General features: G+C 37.3%; 9 non-coding genes across 9 annotated transcripts; all 9 read right to left on the bottom strand.

Annotated features, from left to right (window-relative positions):
• Positions 1-465: 465 nt before the first annotated feature.
• On the bottom strand, positions 466-537 carry TRNAP-AGG (transfer RNA proline (anticodon AGG)). The gene has a single exon. It is a non-coding gene; the product is annotated as a tRNA-Pro (tRNA).
• A 1,263-nt stretch (positions 538-1,800) lies between these two features.
• On the bottom strand, positions 1,801-1,872 carry TRNAP-AGG (transfer RNA proline (anticodon AGG)). The gene has a single exon. It is a non-coding gene; the product is annotated as a tRNA-Pro (tRNA).
• Positions 1,873-2,468: 596 nt separating this feature from the next.
• Positions 2,469-2,540, bottom strand: TRNAP-UGG (transfer RNA proline (anticodon UGG)). The gene has a single exon. It is a non-coding gene; the product is annotated as a tRNA-Pro (tRNA).
• A 388-nt stretch (positions 2,541-2,928) lies between these two features.
• TRNAP-AGG (transfer RNA proline (anticodon AGG)) lies at positions 2,929-3,000 on the bottom strand. Its single transcript has one exon. It is a non-coding gene; the product is annotated as a tRNA-Pro (tRNA).
• A 389-nt stretch (positions 3,001-3,389) lies between these two features.
• TRNAP-AGG (transfer RNA proline (anticodon AGG)) lies at positions 3,390-3,461 on the bottom strand. The gene has a single exon. It is a non-coding gene; the product is annotated as a tRNA-Pro (tRNA).
• A 596-nt stretch (positions 3,462-4,057) lies between these two features.
• TRNAP-AGG (transfer RNA proline (anticodon AGG)) lies at positions 4,058-4,129 on the bottom strand. The gene has a single exon. It is a non-coding gene; the product is annotated as a tRNA-Pro (tRNA).
• Positions 4,130-5,392: 1,263 nt separating this feature from the next.
• Positions 5,393-5,464, bottom strand: TRNAP-AGG (transfer RNA proline (anticodon AGG)). Its single transcript has one exon. It is a non-coding gene; the product is annotated as a tRNA-Pro (tRNA).
• A 596-nt stretch (positions 5,465-6,060) lies between these two features.
• TRNAP-UGG (transfer RNA proline (anticodon UGG)) lies at positions 6,061-6,132 on the bottom strand. The gene has a single exon. It is a non-coding gene; the product is annotated as a tRNA-Pro (tRNA).
• Positions 6,133-6,520: 388 nt separating this feature from the next.
• Positions 6,521-6,592, bottom strand: TRNAP-AGG (transfer RNA proline (anticodon AGG)). Its single transcript has one exon. It is a non-coding gene; the product is annotated as a tRNA-Pro (tRNA).
• Between the last annotated feature and the right edge of the window lie 13,732 nt (positions 6,593-20,324).

The raw sequence follows: 20,324 nt of genomic DNA, 5'->3' as shown, positions 1-20,324 counted from the left end.
TTATGGGCTCGTCCGGGATTTGTACCTGAGACCTCTCGCACCCAAAGCGAGAATCATACCCCTAGACCAACGAGCCGATTCTGACTAATGAGTTAGGAGAGAAATTTTAAAAAATCAGTTTTATTCAGTTTTGCGACTCAATTGACAAGTTTTAAAATAGTATTTAGCAAATCATTATACAATTCCATTTCAGGGTATTGATTCAGTAAACGAAATCAAAAACTCATCTTTAAACTTTCGAGTAAACTAACAGACAAAGCGAATGACCATATTTGTGATTTACTGCCTTGCACTGCAGGGAATTCTCCATTTCATTGCCATGATTGTCTACTTGTTGGCACATTCCGATGTGGTCGCAAAATCCCCGGTCATTATAATTGTGAGAATTTCTATTTTTGTTTTTCTGTCGAATTTCATAACTTGAATTGAAATGCAGGCATCATAATGCAATATGTTAAAAAATATGGGCTCGTCCGGGAGTTGAACCCGGGACCTCTCGCACCCTAAGCGAGAATCATGCCCCTAGACCAACGAGCCAGACATACATTCAACAAACGTATGGAATGTCGGAAAATAATTTTTAAATATCTCATTTCTAAAAGTGTTCAAATGTTGCCTTATTGATGCAAGTCGAATCTTCAGCAGCCATTTTTCTATGTTTGGTTAAATTATGGGCTCGTCCGGGCTTTGAACCCGAGACCTCTCGAACACAAAGCGAGAATCATGCCGCTGGACCAACGAGCCGATTCTGACTAATGAGTTAGGAGAGAAATTTAAAAAAAAATCAGTTTTATTCAGTTTTGCGACTCAATTGACAAGTTTTAAAATAGTATTAGCAAATCATTATACAATTCCATTTCTGGGTAATGATTCAGTAAACGAAATCAAAAACTCATCTTTAAACTTTCGAGTAAACTAACAGCCAAAACGAGTGACTATATTTGTGATTTACTGGGTTGCACTGGAGGGTATTCTTCCTTTCATTGCCATGATTGTCTACTTGTTGGCACATTCCGATGTGGTCGCAAAATCCCCGGTCATTATAATTGCGAGAATTGTTATTATTGATTTTCTGTCAAATTTCATAACTTGAATTGAAATGCAGGCATCATAATGCAATATGTTAAAAAATATGGGCTCGTCCGGGAGTAGAACTCGTGACCTCTCGCACCCTAAGCGAGAATCATGCCCCTAGACCAACGAGCCAGATATACATTCAACAATTGTATGATTGTCGGAAAATAATTTATAAATATCTCTTTTCTAAAATTGTTCAAAGGTTGCCTTATTGATGCAAGTCGAATCTTCAGCAGCCATTTTTCTAAATTTGGTAAAATGTTGAGCTCGTCCGGGATTTGAACCCGAGACCTGTGGCACCCAAAGCGAGTATCATACTCCTAGACCAACGAGCCGATTCTGACTAATGAGTTAGAGAGAAATTAAAAAAAAATAGTTTTATTCAGTTTTGCGACTCAATTGACAAGTTTTAAAATAGTATTTAGCAAATCTTTATACAAATCCATTTCAGGGTAATGATTCAGTAAACGAAATCAAAAACTCATCTTTAAACTTTCGAGTAAACTAACAGCCAAAGCGAGTGACCATATTTGTGATTTACTGCCTTGCACTGCAGGGAATTCTCCATTTCATTGCCATTATTGTCTACTTGTTGGCACATTCCGATGTGGTTGCAAAATCCCCGGTCAGTATAATTGTGAGAATTTCTATTTTTGTTTTTCTGTCGAATTTCATAACTTGAATTGAAATGCAGGCATCATAATGCAATATGTTAAAAAATATGGGCTCGTCCGGGATTTGAACCCGGGACCTCTCGCACCCTAAGCGAGAATCATGCCCCTAGACCAACGAGCCGATTCTGACTAATGTGTCAGGAGAGAAATTAAAAAAAATCAGTTTTATTCAGTTTTGCGACTCAATTGACAAGTTTAAAAATAGTATTTAGCAAATCTTTATACAATTCCATTTCAGGGTAATGATTCAGTAAACGAAATCAAAAACTCATCTTTAAACTTTCGAGTAAACTAACAGCCAAAACGAGTGACCATATTTGTGATTTACTGGCTTGCACTGCAGGGTATTCTTCCTTTCATTGCCATGATTGTCTACTTGTTGGCACATTCCGACGTGGTCGCAAAATCCCCGGTCAGTATAATTGTGAGAATTTCTATTTTTGTTTTTCTGTCGAATTTCATAACTTGAATTGAAATGCAGGCATCATAATGCAATATGTTAAAAAATATGGGCTCGTCCGGCAGTTGAACCCGGGACCTCTCGCACCCTAAGCGAGAATCATGCCCCTAGACCAACGAGCCAGACATACACTCCACAAACGTCTGGATTGTCGGAAAATAATTTATAAATATCTCTTTTCTAAAAGTGTGCAATGGTTCCCTTATTGATGCAAGTCGAATCTTCAGCAGACATTTTTCTAAGTTCGGTTAAATTATGGGCTCGTCCGGGATTTGAACCCGAGACCTCTCGCACCCAAAGCGAGAATCATACCCCTAGACCAACGAGCCGATTCTGACTAATGAGTTAGGAGAGAAATTTTAAAAAATAGTTTTATTCAGTTTTGCGACTCAATTGACAAGTTTTAAAATAGTATTTAGCAAATCTTTATACAAGTCCATTTCAGGGTAATGATTCAGTAAACGAAATCAAAAACTCATCTTTAAACTTTCGAGTAAACTAACAGCCAAAGCGAGTGACCATATTTGTGATTTACTGCCTTGCACTGCAGGGAATTCTCCATTTCATTGCCATGATTGTCTACTTGTTGGCACATTCCGATGTTGTTGCAAAATCCACGGTCAGTATAATTGTGAGAATTTCTATTTTTGTTTTTCTGTCGAATTTCATAACTTGAATTGAAATGCAGGCATCATAATGCAATATGTTAGAAAATATGGGCTCGTCCGGGATTTGAACCCGGGACCTCTCGCAGCCTAAGCGAGAATCATGCCCCTAGACCAACGAGCCGATTCTGACTAATGTGTCAGGAGATAAATTAAAAAAAATCAGTTTTATTCAGTTTTGCGACTAAATTGACAAGTTTAAAAATAGTATTTAGCAAATCTTTATACAATTCCATTTCAGGGTAATGATTCAGTAAACGAAATCATAAACTCATCTTTAAACTTTCGAGTAAACTAACAGCCAAATCGAGTGACCATATTTGTGATTTACTGGCTTCAGCTGCAGGGTATTCTTCCTTTCATTGCCATGATTGTCTACTTGTTGGCACATTCCGATGTGGTCGCAAAATCCCCGGTCATTATAATTGCGAGAATTGTTATTATTGATTTTCTGTCGAATTTCATAACTTGAATTGAAATGCAGGCATCATAATGCAATATGTTAAAAAATATGGGCTCGTCCGGGAGTTGAACCCGGGACCTCTCGCACCCTAAGCGAGAATCATGCCCCTAGACCAACGAGCCAGACATACACTACACAAACGTCTGGATTGTCGGAAAATAATTTATAAATATCTCTTTTCTAAAAGTGTGCAATGGTTCCCTTATTGATGCAAGTCGAATCTTCAGCAGCCATTTTTCTATGTTCGGTTAAATTATGGGCTCGTCCGGGATTTGTACCTGAGACCTCTCGCACCCAAAGCGAGAATCATACCCCTAGACCAACGAGCCGATTCTGACTAATGAGTTAGGAGAGAAATTTTAAAAAATCAGTTTTATTCAGTTTTGCGACTCAATTGACAAGTTTTAAAATAGTATTTAGCAAATCATTATACAATTCCATTTCAGGGTATTGATTCAGTAAACGAAATCAAAAACTCATCTTTAAACTTTCGAGTAAACTAACAGACAAAGCGAATGACCATATTTGTGATTTACTGCCTTGCACTGCAGGGAATTCTCCATTTCATTGCCATGATTGTCTACTTGTTGGCACATTCCGATGTGGTCGCAAAATCCCCGGTCATTATAATTGTGAGAATTTCTATTTTTGTTTTTCTGTCGAATTTCATAACTTGAATTGAAATGCAGGCATCATAATGCAATATGTTAAAAAATATGGGCTCGTCCGGGAGTTGAACCCGGGACCTCTCGCACCCTAAGCGAGAATCATGCCCCTAGACCAACGAGCCAGACATACATTCAACAAACGTATGGAATGTCGGAAAATAATTTTTAAATATCTCATTTCTAAAAGTGTTCAAATGTTGCCTTATTGATGCAAGTCGAATCTTCAGCAGCCATTTTTCTATGTTTGGTTAAATTATGGGCTCGTCCGGGATTTGAACCCGAGACCTCTCGAACACAAAGCGAGAATCATGCCGCTGGACCAACGAGCCGATTCTGACTAATGAGTTAGGAGAGAAATTTAAAAAAAAATCAGTTTTATTCAGTTTTGCGACTCAATTGACAAGTTTTAAAATAGTATTAGCAAATCATTATACAATTCCATTTCTGGGTAATGATTCAGTAAACGAAATCAAAAACTCATCTTTAAACTTTCGAGTAAACTAACAGCCAAAACGAGTGACTATATTTGTGATTTACTGGGTTGCACTGGAGGGTATTCTTCCTTTCATTGCCATGATTGTCTACTTGTTGGCACATTCCGATGTGGTCGCAAAATCCCCGGTCATTATAATTGCGAGAATTGTTATTATTGATTTTCTGTCAAATTTCATAACTTGAATTGAAATGCAGGCATCATAATGCAATATGTTAAAAAATATGGGCTCGTCCGGGAGTAGAACTCGTGACCTCTCGCACCCTAAGCGAGAATCATGCCCCTAGACCAACGAGCCAGATATACATTCAACAATTGTATGATTGTCGGAAAATAATTTATAAATATCTCTTTTCTAAAATTGTTCAAAGGTTGCCTTATTGATGCAAGTCGAATCTTCAGCAGCCATTTTTCTAAATTTGGTAAAATGTTGAGCTCGTCCGGGATTTGAACCCGAGACCTGTGGCACCCAAAGCGAGTATCATACTCCTAGACCAACGAGCCGATTCTGACTAATGAGTTAGAGAGAAATTAAAAAAAAATAGTTTTATTCAGTTTTGCGACTCAATTGACAAGTTTTAAAATAGTATTTAGCAAATCTTTATACAAATCCATTTCAGGGTAATGATTCAGTAAACGAAATCAAAAACTCATCTTTAAACTTTCGAGTAAACTAACAGCCAAAGCGAGTGACCATATTTGTGATTTACTGCCTTGCACTGCAGGGAATTCTCCATTTCATTGCCATTATTGTCTACTTGTTGGCACATTCCGATGTGGTTGCAAAATCCCCGGTCAGTATAATTGTGAGAATTTCTATTTTTGTTTTTCTGTCGAATTTCATAACTTGAATTGAAATGCAGGCATCATAATGCAATATGTTAAAAAATATGGGCTCGTCCGGGATTTGAACCCGAGACCTCTCGCACCCTAAGCGAGAATCATGCCCCTAGACCAACGAGCCGATTCTGACTAATGTGTCAGGAGAGAAATTAAAAAAAATCAGTTTTATTCAGTTTTGCGACTCAATTGACAAGTTTAAAAATAGTATTTAGCAAATCTTTATACAATTCCATTTCAGGGTAATGATTCAGTAAACGAAATCAAAAACTCATCTTTAAACTTTCGAGTAAACTAACAGCCAAAACGAGTGACCATATTTGTGATTTACTGGCTTGCACTGCAGGGTATTCTTCCTTTCATTGCCATGATTGTCTACTTGTTGGCACATTCCGACGTGGTCGCAAAATCCCCGGTCAGTATAATTGTGAGAATTTCTATTTTTGTTTTTCTGTCGAATTTCATAACTTGAATTGAAATGCAGGCATCATAATGCAATATGTTAAAAAATATGGGCTCGTCCGGCAGTTGAACCCGGGACCTCTCGCACCCTAAGCGAGAATCATGCCCCTAGACCAACGAGCCAGACATACACTCCACAAACGTCTGGATTGTCGGAAAATAATTTATAAATATCTCTTTTCTAAAAGTGTGCAATGGTTCCCTTATTGATGCAAGTCGAATCTTCAGCAGACATTTTTCTAAGTTCGGTTAAATTATGGGCTCGTCCGGGATTTGAACCCGAGACCTCTCGCACCCAAAGCGAGAATCATACCCCTAGACCAACGAGCCGATTCTGACTAATGAGTTAGGAGAGAAATTTTAAAAAATAGTTTTATTCAGTTTTGCGACTCAATTGACAAGTTTTAAAATAGTATTTAGCAAATCATTATACAATTCCATTTCAGGGTATTGATTCAGTAAACGAAATCAAAAACTCATCTTTAAACTTTCGAGTAAACTAACAGACAAAGCGAATGACCATATTTGTGATTTACTGCCTTGCACTGCAGGGAATTCTACATTTCATTGCCATGATTGTCTACTTGTTGGCACATTCCGATGTGGTCGCAAAATCCCCGGTCATTATAATTGTGAGAATTTCTATTTTTGTTTTTCTGTCGAATTTCATAACTTGAATTGAAATGCAGGCATCATAATGCAATATGTTAAAAAATATGGGCTCGTCCGGGAGTTGAACCCGGGACCTCTCGCACCCTAAGCGAGAATCATGCCCCTAGACCAACGAGCCAGACATACATTCAACAAACGTATGGAATGTCGGAAAATAATTTTTAAATATCTCATTTCTAAAAGTGTTCAAATGTTGCCTTATTGATGCAAGTCGAATCTTCAGCAGCCATTTTTCTAAATTTGGTAAAATTATGGGCTCGTACGGGATTTGAACCCACGACCTCTCGCACCCAAAGCGAGAAACATACTCCTAGACCAACGAGCCGATTCTGACTAATAAGTTAGAGAGAAATTAAAAAAAATCAGTTTTATTCAGTTTTGCGACTCAATTGACAAGTTTTAAAATAGTATTTAGCAAATCTTTGTACAAATCCATTTCAGGGTAATGATTCAGTATACGAAATCAAAAACTCATCTTTAAACTTTCGAGTAAACTAACAGACAAAGCGAGTGACCATATTTGTGATTTACTGCCTTGCACTGCAGGGAATACTCCATTTCATTGCCATGATTGTCTACTTGTTGGCACATTCCGATGTGGTCGCAAAATCCCCGGTCAGTATAATTGCGAGAATTTCTATTTTTGTTTTTCTGTCGAATTTCATAACTTGAATTGAAATGCAGGCATCATAATGCAATATGTTAAAAAATATGGGCTCGTACGGGATTTGAGCCCGGGACCTCTCGCACACTAAGCGAGAATCATGCCCCTAGACCAACGAGCCAGACATACATTCAACAATTGTATGATTGTCGGAAAATAATTTATAAATATCTCTTTTCTAAAAGTGTTCAAAGGTTGCCTTATTGATGCAATTCGTATCTTCAGCAGCCATTTTTCTAAATTTAGTAGAATTATGGGCTCGTCCGGTATTTGAACCCGAGACCTCTCGCACCCAAAGCGAGAATCGTACCCCTAGACCAACGAGCCGATTCTGACTAATGAGTTAGGAGAGAAATTTAAAAAAATCAGTTTTATTCAGTTTTGCGACTCAATTGACAAGTTTTAAAATAGTATTAGCAAATCATTATACAATTCCATTTCTGGGTAATGATTCAGTAAACGAAATCAAAAACTCATCTTTAAACTTTCGAGTAAACTAACAGCCAAAACGAGTGACTATATTTGTGATTTACTGGGTTGCACTGGAGGGTATTCTTCCTTTCATTGCCATGATTGTCTACTTGTTGGCACATTCCGATGTGGTCGCAAAATCCCCGGTCATTATAATTGCGAGAATTGTTATTATTGATTTTCTGTCGAATTTCATAACTTGAATTGAAATGCAGGCATCATAATGCAATATGTTAAAATATATGGGCTCGTCCGGGAGTTGAACTCGGGACCTCTCGCACCCAAAGCGAGAATCATGCCCCTAGACGAACGAGCCAGACATACATTCAACAATTGTATGATTGTCGGAAAATAATTTATAAATATCTCTTTTCTAAAAGTGTTCAAAGGTTGCCTTATAGATGCAAGTCGAATTTTCAGCAGCCATTTTTCTAAATTTGGTAAAATTTTGAGCTCGTCCGGGATTTGAACCCGAGACCTCTGGCACCCAAAGCGAGAATCATACTCCTAGACCAACGAGCCGATTCTGACTAATGAGTTAGAGAGAAATTAAAAAAAAAATAGTTTTATTCAGTTTTGCGACTCAATTGACAAGTTTTAAAATAGTATTTAGCAAATCTTTATACAAATCCATTTCAGGGTAATGATTCAGTAAACGAAATCAAAAACTCATCTTTAAACTTTCGAGTAAACTAACAGCCAAAGCGAGTGACCATATTTGTGATTTACTGCCTTGCACTGCAGGGAATTCTCCATTTCATTGCCATGATTGTCTACTTGTTGGCACATTCCGATGTGGTTGCAAAATCCCCGGTCAGTATAATTGTGAGAATTTCTATTTTTGTTTTTCTGTCGAATTTCATAACTTGAATTGAAATGCAGGCATCATAATGCAATATGTTAAAAAATATGGGCTCGTACGGGATTTGAGCCCGGGACCTCTCGCACACTAAGCGAGAATCATGCCCCTAGACCAACGAGCCGATCCTGACTAATGTGTCAGGAGAGAAATTAAAAAAAATTAGTTTTATTCACTTTTGCGACTCAATTGACAAATTTTAAAATAATATTTAGCCATTCTTTATACAATTCCATTTCAGGGTACTGATTCAGTAAACAAAATCAAAAACTCAACCTTAAATTTCGAGTAAACTAACAGACAAAGCGAGTGACCATATTTGTGATTTACTGCATTGCACTGCAGGGAATTCTCCATTTCATGGCCATGATTGTCTACGAGTTGGCACATTCCGATGTGGTCGCAAAATCCCCGGTCAGTATAATTGTGAGAATTTCTGTTATTGTTTGTCTGTCGAATTTCATAACTTGAATTGAAATGCAGGCATCATAATGCAATATGTTAAAAAACTTAGGCTCGACCGGGAGTTGAACACGGAACCTCTCCCACCCTAAGCGAGAATCATGCCCCTAGACCAACGAGCCAGATATACCTTCAAAAAACGTATGGAATGTCGGAAAATAATTTTTAATTATCTCATTTCTAAAAGTGTTCAAAGGTTGCGTTATTGATGCAAGTCGAATCTTCAGCAGCCATTTTTCTAAGTTTGGTAAAATTATGGGCTCGTCCGGGATTTGAACCCGTGACCTCTCGCACCCAAAGCGAGAATCATACCCCTAGCCCAACGAGCCGATTCTGCCTAATCAGTTGGGAGAAAAATTAAAAAAAATCAGTTTTATTCAGTTTTGCGACTCAATTGACAAATTTAAAAATAGTATTTAGCAATTCGTTGTACAATTCCATTTCAGGGTACTGATTCAGTAAACGAAATCAAAATCTTATCTTTAAACTTTCAAGTAAACTAACCGCAAAGCGAGTGACCATATTTGTGATTTACTGCCTTGCAGTGCAGGGAATTCTTCATTTCATTGCCATGATTGTCTACTTGTTGGCACATTCCGATGTGGTCGCAAAATCCCCGGTCAGTATAATTGCGAGAATTGTTATTATTGATTTTCTGTTGAATTTCATAACTTGAATTGAAATGCATGCAATATGTTATAATGCAATATGTTAAAGAATATGGGCTCGTCCGGGAGTTGAACCCGGGACCTCTCGCACCCAAGCCGAGAATTATGCCCCGAGACAAACTAGCCAGACATACATTCATCAAAATTATGGAATGTCGAAAAATAATTTTTAAATATCTCATTTCTAAAAGTGCTCAAAGGTAGCCTTATTTTATTGATGCAAGTCGAATATTAAGCAGCCATTTGTCTATGTTTGGCAAAATTATGGGCTCGTCCGGGATTAGAACCCGAGGCCGTCCGCACCCAAAGCGAGAATCATACCCATAGACCAAAGAGCCGATTCTGACTAACGAGTTAGCCGAGAAATTAAGAAAAAAAAAGGTTTTATTCAGTTTTGCGACTCAATTGACAAGTTTTAAAATAGTATTTAGCAATTCTTTATACAATTCCATTTCAGGGTACTGATTCAGTAAACGAAATCAAAAACTCAACTTTAAATTTTCAAGAAAACTAACAGCCAAAGCGAGTAACTATATTTGTAATTTACTGCCTTGTAATGCAGGGAATTCTCCATTTCATGGCCATGATTGTCTACTAGTTGGCACATTCCGATGTGATCGCAAAATCCCCGGTCAGTATAATTGTGAGAATTTCTGTTATTGTTTTTCTGTCGAATTTCATAACTTGAATTGAAATGCAGGCAGCATAATGCAATATGTTAAAAAACTTGGGCTCGTCCCGGAGTTCAACCCGGGACCTCTCGCACCCTAAGCGAGAATCATGCCCCTAGACCAACGAGCCAGATATACCTTCAAAAAACGTATGGTATGTCGGAAAATAATTTTTAAATATCTCATTTCTAAAAGTGTTCAAAGGTTGCGTTATTGATGCAAGTCGAATCTTCAGCAGCCATTTTTCTAAGTTTGGTAAAATTATGGGCTCGTCCGGTATTTGAACCCGAGACCTGTCGCACCCAAAGCGAGAATCATACCCATAGACCAACGAGCCGATTCTGACTAATGAGTTAGGCGTGAAATTAAAAAAAAATCAGTTTTATCCAGTTTTGCGACTAAATTGACAAGTTTTAAAATAGTATTTAACAAAGCTTTATGCAATTCCATTTCAGGGTAATGATTCAGTAAACGAAATCAAAAACTCATCTTTAAACTTTCGAGTAAACTAACAGCCAAAGCGAGTGACCATATTTGTGATTTACTGCCTTGCACTGCAGGGAATTCTCCATTTCATTGCCATGATTTTCTACTTGTTGGCACATTCCGATGTGGTCGCAAAATCCCCGGTCAGTATAATTGTGAGAATTTCTATTATTGTTTTTCTGTCGAATTTCGTGACTTGAATTGAAATGCAGGCATCGTAATGCAATATGTGAAAAAATGTGGGCTCGTCCGGGACCTATCGCACCCTAAGCGAGATTCATGCCCCTGGACCAACGAGCCAGACATACATTCAACAGATGTATGAATGTCGGAAAATAATTTTTAAATATCTCATTTCTGAAAGTATTCAAAGGTTGCCTTGAGGTAGCGAGAAGGTTTTGTGACGTTTTTAAATAAAACATTCTCTGTCTGCTGTCTCGTTCAGAACAGTAATTTAGGTTATATATATCAAAAGACTAAGTATAGAGGTGCAAGTTCGCACAAACTGGACAGACATTGTTTACATAATTATCACGTGACATCAAAAATGGCGAACCTTGTAAAAATGACTAAGTACGCGATTGCGAGAGCACACTGCGGAATTTCCTGGTGAAATTTAAGTTATGCATTGTCCGTAATCAAGTCCATTGAAATGCGTCTCCGATAATCAAAAGACCTATTATTCCGATTTCTATGCAGGTTTGTTTTTTTGTCCCCAAATTATTTCATACTTGGCACCTTTAACAGACTATTATTCTGTGACAAAGCATTTTCTTTAAAAACCCAGACATATTTCGCACCATCATTATCTTTTGAACGATAACTGCGAGTTTGAATGTCCTAGTCCGAACGCACTTGATTTGGCGGCGGTCCCAATGAGTCGTTCTCGATCAAAACTTCAACTCGAGAAAAACGCGAAAAACAGTTTTGGTTAATAAAACACTGTAGATTTGCTGCATTATTATAAATATACACTAAAATGGCCAAACATATTATCCACTGATATCATAGAACTCATAAAGAGTGTCAGATAATAAATAATTTCAAGCTCGAGCGCGAAAAATGAAGAAAACTGCTGGCATTTGAGTCCGTACTCCAGGAACGTTCGGGTTTTCCATTGTTATGCAAACGAACAACGAGGGATAATCCTCTGACAAACATTACTGTCCCACTGTACACGCTGACAGTTTACAAACAAGCTAATCCTTCAAGTGTCTCAGATAAGAATCTAATAAAACGGTTTTCATTGTGAAACAAAATGGCCGATGTTTGAAAAAAAATTGCTGTGTCAGAGTGCGACACTGAGTGGCAGATTTTTCTTTGCCTCGTCTGTCAACGCTTTCTTTCTTTTCTTCGCCATTGCGTTAGAAAAAAAATGTATTAGTAAAATAGAATATTGACTTGGAAAATAAAACGATTTAAAAGAAAGTTGTGCAAAGTTACAGTACTCCTTTCGCACAACCTCCCGCCCGCTTTCGCTTTCCAATCACCTTTTTCTCTCGCTTTTGCGACCGCTTGTTGAATTCGACCGGACAATTTCCGTTTTATTTTCGACCGCGCAAACCCCGAAATATCACCGCCCACCTGCTCGCTCGCGCGCATTTAAAATTCGTACTAACAGAATAATTTCCGAGGTTCACATTGTCTTATAATTGTCTTTCTGGTTTTTATAGATGTTGAACAGCTGACAAAAGTTCAAATACTTTTTGTTTTAACTATATATAATTATATGCACGCAACCTGACCCTTTGACCTCGATTTGGCTTGGACTGAATATTTTATTTTAAACAATATTCTGACGTGAAATACAAAATGTATTTCAACACAAGTACGACAGGGTTGTCTGGGGTTTCTTTCCTGATTGTTGAGTCTTCGCAATGTGTTTTGTATAATTATTGTTGTTTTCCCCGATGCTGAAGGACCGTAAAGCTAAATGGCAGTTACATGCATGGGCTGAGTGAAAGAAAATATTTCTAAGCCTAAAATAAAACCTAATATTACACCTCTTTGTGTATTTGTTAATTTTACATATGTTTGTCATGACAGTATGTTTGTAAATATCTAGAAAAATCTCGTCTTTCGTTGATAATTTCGATTGTTTGTTTGGAATGTCGATCCCCGTTGGTTTCTCCATACTGAGTTTAGGAAGGGCGTCGATCAACACCGAGACAATCAGCCGAGAGAAGACAAACATTGACCGTAATTCATGGAGATCATGTCCGTAATTTGTGGGCTGAAACCCCAAATAATTAATCAACTTCAGCTAGCCATTTCTTACCTTGAAATAAAAAAAATAAAAATTCGAAGAGCATCGGGGAAAATATTAATAATCATCCTTATCAATCGCTTGCTTTATTTTATTCGAATCCATGAAGTTCACGATTTTTTTTACATTTGTTGGCAACTTCCGCGCTAAAAATGATTGAAAATGTGGGTGTGGTTATTTTGCAAAGTCCTGTTGATAATACGGACAAATATGGTTCTGTGACCCAGTTCGTGCTCCGATCAGGTGACTCTTAGCCAATCAATGATGTTGTAACAAAGCATATTTGACGCTAATTGAAGGGTCGTCGTACAATCCAATCACCGGCGTCGATTCACATAGTTGTTTGTGCTGTGACAGGCTTCAAAATTATTCGCTGAAAAACATATATTTTGACGAACTGATGGAATTTGACCTTAGTTCAAAAAGAAAATACTAGGCTAAGATACATTAGAGCTCACGCGAATCAGTTTTCTCTGCAAGTTGTGAAATAAAGTAAACCAGAGTAGCGTCGATGATTTTCAGCCCTGAAGGACGTTGAATTGTTCATCGACTGGCCACCAAATAGTTATGGCTATAACTAAATTTGACACGTTTTTCATTTAAGCCCAATAAATTATTCATACATGTCAAGCTCTGTTCGATTTTTTCAGGGCATGTGGCCGTTTTTAGTCGAAAATATTTTTTGTGGGAACACTTTTGCGGTACGTAGACGTATAGGTATATACGTATAGACCGAGCTCATTCAATGATCGTGACTTAATTTTAAAAATTGAATGTCAAATTTTACCAGACGTGGACCGATGTGGATTCGATATCGTTATTTTTGGAATTAATCACTAACATTTCCTCGTTTCTCTGCTCTGTCAAAAGGAGTTACCTAGGCTTTTTTTCACGTAACTGTCTCATTAAAATAAAAATAAAAATATTACATCTAGAACAAGCACCCAAAACACGTAACAAGAAGTCCCAGTTCAGTTGCTTTCACGATACAAGTGTAATACAGCTATTAGATTTGAAGTGTCGTTCAGAATGTAATAATAGTTAATACTAGTTGTATGTTCACACTTTACTATCAAAACCACCATTTCGACCACCCATGTGCCAGTTTTCAGTGTTTGGGCGAGCGGTCAATGTTTTCAATGAGCGAGCGAGCGAAAAAAAACGCGATTAAAATGCGGTCGGTTTCCGGTCGGACAGGACCGCGTGGTCGGAAATTAAGCGATAAGCGGTCGATGTAAAAGCGGAAGGTTGGACGAAATGAGTACTGTATGACCATGTTTCTCCGACGAAGTCTCGACTGACAATAATCCTGACAATGAACGTTAGATAAACACGCATTGTTTGCAACTGGAAGCTTATCACCCGTTATATCAGAATCGTCAACAACAGAGTATACAGATAAGATGTTATCATTTAATTCCTTCCAAAGATAAACACTATGCAAGTATCCACGAAACGGCAGTTGTAGTCTTTTCTGCTAGTGTTTTAAAACACTAATTTGAGCAACGTTATTTCGCAATTTCGATCTTTTGTAAACCTGGGGTGATGTATCAAGGTCTAAAATAACTGTTTTATCAATTTTTGAAAAATCAAGAAAAAAGTGAAAATTTCCCTTCTCGCTACCTTAATGATGCAAGTTGAATGTTCAGCAGCCATTTTTCTATGTTTGGTAAAATTTTGGGCTCGTCCGGGATTTGAACCCGAGACCCCGCGCACCCAAAGCGAGAACCATACCCCTAGACCAACGAGCCGATTCTGACTACTGACTTACGCGAGAAATTAAAAAAAAAAACAGTTTTATCAAGTTTTGCGACTAAATTGACAAGATTTAAAATAGTATTTAACAAAGGTTTATGCACTTCCATTTCAGGATAATGATTCAGTAAACGAAATCAAAAACTGATCTTTAAACTTTCGAGAAAACTAACAGCCAAAGCGAGTGACCATATTTGTGATTTACTGCCTTGCAGTGCAGGGAATTCTCCATTTCATTGCCATTATTAATATTGTCTACTTGTTGGCACATTCCGATGTGGTCGCAAAATCCCCGGTCAGTATAATTGTGAGAATGTCTATTATTGTTTTTCTGTGGAATTTCATAACTTGAATTAAAATGCACGTACCATAATGCAATATGTTAAAAAATGTGGGCTTTGCTTTGAAAATACATTAAATATTCGATTTTGTTTTTAATCAACAAAGTGACTTTTATTTTTACAAGAAACATAGTGATTTAGCATGGCAACCCATTTTATTGTCTCACACTCAGCTGGAATAGCAATTCAGCTGAAGCCAAATAAAAAGTATGACGTTCTACATATTAATAATGCCATCCCTGGACGGCTATTACATGCTCACCTTAATGTGAGTTGTTCTCCCGTACATCTTATTAATATCCATGTTCCCTCAGATGGAATTGAATGATCTGACTTTTTCAAAAGCTTAAAAATCTGGATTTTTAATCATCCAGTAATTATAGGCAGAGAATTAAATACACAACAAATCCACATATGGGCAGATATCATAGTCCTGGGATTTCCTGCTTGCTACAGTTAATTGTGGGCCGTTGTAAACTAATTGATGTGTGGCAATTTTATGATAGTACGACCAGATAATATACATGATCCAGACATACTCGTAAGTCGCGAATATGTACCTTTTACATATCCAAGACAAGCACATTACGCAATACAAGCCACAATGTGTGTTTTAAGTTCTTACAATCTTGGTGGAATGTCGGTGAACCGAATCTCAAAAAACCAAATACTTCTCCTGCCAGTTCAGTGGAGTTTAAACATGGCATTCGCCATGGATGCTCGTTTTCTGGACCATTGTATTCAATAGACACAACAACTTTGGAGCCCAAAATTCAAACCCAGAGTGGTATTTATTGTTAGACAGCTCGCCAGACATCAGTGTTTTTCTAACACGGAACACTGTAAGTCAAAAGGATTGTGGGTAAATGCATGAAAAGGTGTATTCGATTCTCCTGTCTATGTCCGCCTAAACATATTATTGAATCAATTCAAAACACGTTTCATGATTTGTTGGCAAGGACGGCACCCAATGCCTGAAAATGTAGTTTACCGACCTCCCAGTGATAGTGTACAGGACTTGATTCAAATACCATCTCAAATTGAGTTTTTCTATCTGCAGTACATCCAGCGTAACTTGTAACTTGAACAATAGTCGTATTTGATTTCACTTCTTTGATCACTTGAAACATAATAATGTATTTTTGATTTGTCACAAGGTATGTCATAGTTGCCTAATTTTTATGAAGATTTCTTTTTAAAATTGTTATGCATATTCGGAAAGATATTCCATCAAGTGTTTGTGAGAGGCCTTTGTCCTATAACAAATTAATAATGCACTATTTACAAAATGTACCACTCAAACTCACACACTTTATTGATTCAGGTATCACGAGGGCGGAATTTATGAATTCTTAGCCCCGACCAAAAAATTGGCTAAGGACTCCTCTCTGTGGTATTACTGTGATGTGATTTGCTGTCGGTTCATGGAGAAAACCCCAATTTCAGGCATTGCTACATTTCACCACTTACAAAAAAGGCGGAGATCAACAGATCTTTTATTTTGCTAACCACACTGGAGGTTTTTACTAATATCTGGTTTGCGGGACACCGGTGACTGCCCATTCTGTGCGATAAAGACGATCTTGCTCATATATTCATGTGAGTGTGAAAGGCTTTGATAACTATTCATTAAGATGTGTTATCGTCAATCAATATGAACTTCAAGTTGAACAAATATCAATAGCTCATTTTTACCTGGGTTCGCCAAAGTGTAATCTGTGTTAACATATTATCGTTTGTTGTATTTTATTTTGCAGCACTCTGAGCAGCTATCGACATTAACAGTATCAAAGAAATAAAAGACTTACCCGAAACTGATGTTGTCTGTAATTGCTTGTGCAATAAAGGATAAAAGACTAATACAATTACCATCGCTTTGCCAATCACTGTCGGTATTCAAAAAACAGTTGTTCACTAACAGCGTCCTGGCGGCCATCGATGGAGACAAATTTACCTTCTCGCTGGATTTTGAAATTGTGCTTATTGACATTCCATTCTTATATATTTCACACAGCATTTTCTATAATTATGAACCTAATTTTTTGAAAACGGAACATTTTTCAGTTATTTTCACGTGAATTAGTACATTGTGCACTTTTAAGCTTTTTGGTAATGTAAAAACAAAATGTAAATATTGTATATACTCACGAATATACAAATATTCCAATGTATGTGCACATGTACTTACTTACTTATACATGTCTATTAACATGCTCCCCTCATTGCATGTTAGAATGTATACTAAATTGGTTGAATCATTTGGCATGTACTGGATGTTGTCCAACACAAGGTTTGCTGCATGCAAGCCTCTTGGTGTATATTCATCTGTGAATAGTTGTATTTTTTACTAAAAATGAATTCGAACCTTCGCGAGCAGAGCCCAATAGATTACTAGTCTATCGCCTTAAGCACTCGGCCACGACTACTAGTACGCAATAATATTATGCATTCCCAATTTCCCTAATTCTCGCAGCACCGATGTACCGTGTGTATGACAATGTCACTGATATATTCACATGTTTTTATTTAAAGTAACACAGTCATCACACATAATCGTTCTTAGTGTGGGTCTCATGCCACAATGTTTCTTTACACATATTTTAGAATCGTTGTACAACACATTGAACAAGTCGTCAATAAATAATAGTCTTGCCAACAATCATAACCTTTGTTAATGACCAGTTGTGGCGGCACCTGGGGTCGCCCCCCGAAAATGTTTGGGGCGTTACCCCCAACAAAAAAATCAAGCTGAAACCCTACATTTCATGTCATGTCAGGTTTCAATGGGTCGAGATTTCATTTTTTTCCAGGGGAACATGCCCCGGACCCCCTAGTAAGAGACGGTGAGCAACCCCCCCCCCCCGACCATGCAAAATTTCGTGCCACCGCCTCTGGTGGCGATCTTCATATAAAGACCACCTGCACATAGTGACTCCATTTGTGCAGAGTGCCAACACAATTTACATGTCAAATGACCTGTGTATAAAACCCACGTGTCTACTATAACCAGTGACCACCTAGTGGCACTGACTTGATCAAATTAACTTATGTATAGAAGCCAACATGGAGGAAGACGATCGCGTGTGTTAATGCTTAACATGATTATTCACACTCAGTCTCACATTAGTCATTTAATCAAGATAAACAAGCACGTTCAAGTATCTGTTGACAATTTTATTTTTTCAACTGAGAATTAATTGTCATACTAAGTACATTATTTGAGAGTAAAGTATACAATCTCCATATAACGACTACCTGTCTATTGAAAATAATTTATGTAAGTATTTATCACTGGTTTGACTTATTAGACTGTTATTGTGAGTTTAGTAGGTATGTACTTGGTCAAGTAAATATGTTTGTATAAATAAATCGATATGGTATGAGAACACTGTATTGTTCACATCGCCACATGCGTTTTTTCAAACTTATATCTTTGTTTTTAACACACTGGAAATAAACGGAAACACTAGTCATTTATGCCGCGCCCTCCAGTAATGAAACACTTTTACAGAGATATTTTTTGATCTGATTTTTTTTGATCGATTTCTCTCATATGATTAAATAAAAATCACGGCGAAGTGCCCTACATCAACATACTACACTGTGTTCCTGTAAACGTAATGACGTGCACCACAGAACACAACAACGTAACTATTTATCGGAGGTGAATGTTTAACGAAGAGCTAACGTTTAGCGTATGCGTATTTTAATTGTCTGCGATTTGTTATAGACAACGCGTGGACTCTGGTCAGATGGTTGACGTGGCTTTGAAATCCGCCTTTTTTGTATTCTGACCGTTAACTGTGGCAGATCGCAAAAATTACACTATCCCCGTTTGTGACAGATTATTTAATACGGAATTAAACAGGTTTGTTATTTACCTATATTCCAATGTTGAATGACACTGAGGAGGGTCTAACAATCGATTGTCACCAAAATTGTTGTATCCTCGTTTCACGCTCATTTGTATATAACTTGAGTGTTATATCATGGAGCATTGTGTGGATTGCAGCTTTGGATTATAAGTTCGGAAGTAAGTATGCTTTATCATAATTATGTTTGTATATTTCCACACAGAACATGGAATTATCTTGGGAAAACGTACGTGCTATGTGTGACCATGAATACGGTGCGGGGATGGTAGACGTTGAATTTCTTTACCATGCCACTTCACGGACCAATAGAGAATTAATTTGTGAAGACGGATTCTTGAAACAACATGTAGTTGAAGACAAACCCTATGGTCCAAGTGCGCCAGTGGTTGGCCTTGAAGGCGTGTTCTTCTGTGCTACGCTATATAACGAAGACTTACCCACTATATCACCATACGGCACTGAGCGTATACTGATTCCGTTAAATGCTATTTTTGATGACAAGTGCCGGTTCTTTTTTGGTTCATGTAAGCGATATAACAATAATAAGATATATATCTACATTGTAGTTGACAGGGATGGTGATGTCGAACTGGAGATTGATGGATTAAAGGAAATGGACATCAATAATAATCCAATTTTCATGATGCATGGTTATAATAATTTTCGTTTATTTCATCACGCAAACAACAATGTGTGGACGGAATTTTTAATTCTTGGTGATGTAAATGCTGATGGTATGCCATGGGACGTTGTAAATGAGTTTTCCGGATAAGATGATGAATTGTTATAATATCAGCAAAAAATTACAAATTTCTGTTTAACCGTGGCCCATATATTGCAATAAAAATGTGAATATTGGTATGTTTCAATATTTTCAATACAACTTTAATTATAGTCGACAACAGTATGCATGTCAACAATTGTTTTTTTAAATGAAAAGAAAAACACATTATTTGTGTCAGTGTTGTCTGTGCTGTACGAGGATGTGTTTGAATTTGACACGTGGGAGTTTTAATAACTCTCATTACAGTGAACAGCATAAACCTGGGGACCTTTTAAATCAATATGGCTGTTGGGATTCAAATCGACCACTCCAGAAATGATATGGTGACATCATCTTAAAATCAATTTAATCTGTAGGTTAGATCAATATCATCCAATAAGCAATGTTTGTTTTGAATAAGTGGACGGCCGCAATGCCACTTGAGCCTGTGCTCGCATTATATGCGTAAACAATATTGATTTCTTGGGCTAATTACTATTAAATATTTAAATTTGAATGAAAGTTGTGTGTTTACTTTTTTTATAAATACGTTCATGAGCTAAGAAACA

This window comes from Saccoglossus kowalevskii, chromosome 22 (genome assembly GCF_978046115.1).
Source record: "Saccoglossus kowalevskii chromosome 22, keSacKowa6.1, whole genome shotgun sequence".
Classification (NCBI taxonomy): Eukaryota; Metazoa; Hemichordata; class Enteropneusta; family Harrimaniidae; genus Saccoglossus; species Saccoglossus kowalevskii.
The sequence above is the reverse complement of the archived record's forward strand: the minus strand, read 5'-3'. Positions and strand labels throughout refer to the sequence as shown.